The sequence below is a fragment of the Nematolebias whitei genome, chromosome 17, assembly GCF_014905685.2.
Source record: "Nematolebias whitei isolate Nwh7 chromosome 17, NemWhi1, whole genome shotgun sequence".
NCBI classification, from domain to species: Eukaryota; Metazoa; Chordata; class Actinopteri; order Cyprinodontiformes; family Rivulidae; genus Nematolebias; species Nematolebias whitei.
The window spans coordinates 40427302-40428203 of NC_056514.1; the positions used below are offsets into that span (position 1 = coordinate 40427302).

Here is a 902-nt window from a genome sequence, read left to right on the forward strand (position 1 = left end):
CTGCTGCAGCCAGAGCGTCACTAACATCCTGCTACAGCCAGAGCGTCACTAACATCCTGCTACAGCCAGAGCGTCGATAACATCTGCGACTGTTCAGAGACTTTCCATCCAATTGCTAAAATGAAAATACCCTCTGCTGCGTCTCACTGAGAGCTGAGTGAGCATCGAGCTGTGCAGAAGAATTTTGGGCAGCTGGTTGAAGAAAATCAGCCTGTTTTTGTGTCTCAATGTGGAAACGGTTTTCTGGGCATTTTATTTTGTTCTCCACCTCAGCTGCTGCCTCCCACCTTTATGATTTAATCTTCTGGAGGTCCCTGGTCCAAATCTTCCTGGCTTTATTTGAACACGTTTAACAATAACATCATATCAAAGGCATTGTTTTCACACGGCTGTTTCCTGTCAAAAGACAGCTTCCTGTCCAATGACAGCTTCCTGTCAAATGACAGCTTCCTGTCAAAAGACAGCTTCCTGTCAAAAGACAGCTTCCTGTCAAATGACAGCTTCCTGTCAAAAGACAGCTTCCTGTCAAAGGACAGCTTCCTGTCAAAGAACAGCTTCCTGTCAAATGATAGCTTCCTGTCAAAAGACAGCTTCCTGTCAAAAGACAGCTTCCTGTCAAAGGACAGCTTCCTGTCAAATGACAGCTTCCTGTCAAAGGACAGCTTCCTGTCAAAGGACAGCTTCCTGTCAAAAGACAGCTTCCTGTCAAATGATAGCTTCCTGTCAAAAGACAGCTTCCTGTCAAAAGACAGCTTCCTGTCAAAGGACAGCTTCCTGTCAAAAGACAGCTTCCTGTCAAATGACAGCTTCCTGTCAAAGGACAGCTTCCTGTCAAAAGACAGCTTCCTGTCAAAGGACAGCTTCCTGTCAAAAGACAGCTTCCTGTCAAAAGACAGCTTCCT

General features: G+C 45.7%; 1 protein-coding gene across 1 annotated transcript in view; it reads right to left on the reverse strand.

Annotated features, from left to right (window-relative positions):
• chmp6b (charged multivesicular body protein 6b) overlaps positions 1-902 on the reverse strand; it is a 5193-nt gene that overhangs the window by 3057 nt on the left and 1234 nt on the right. The gene's annotated exons all lie outside the window — the stretch shown is intronic.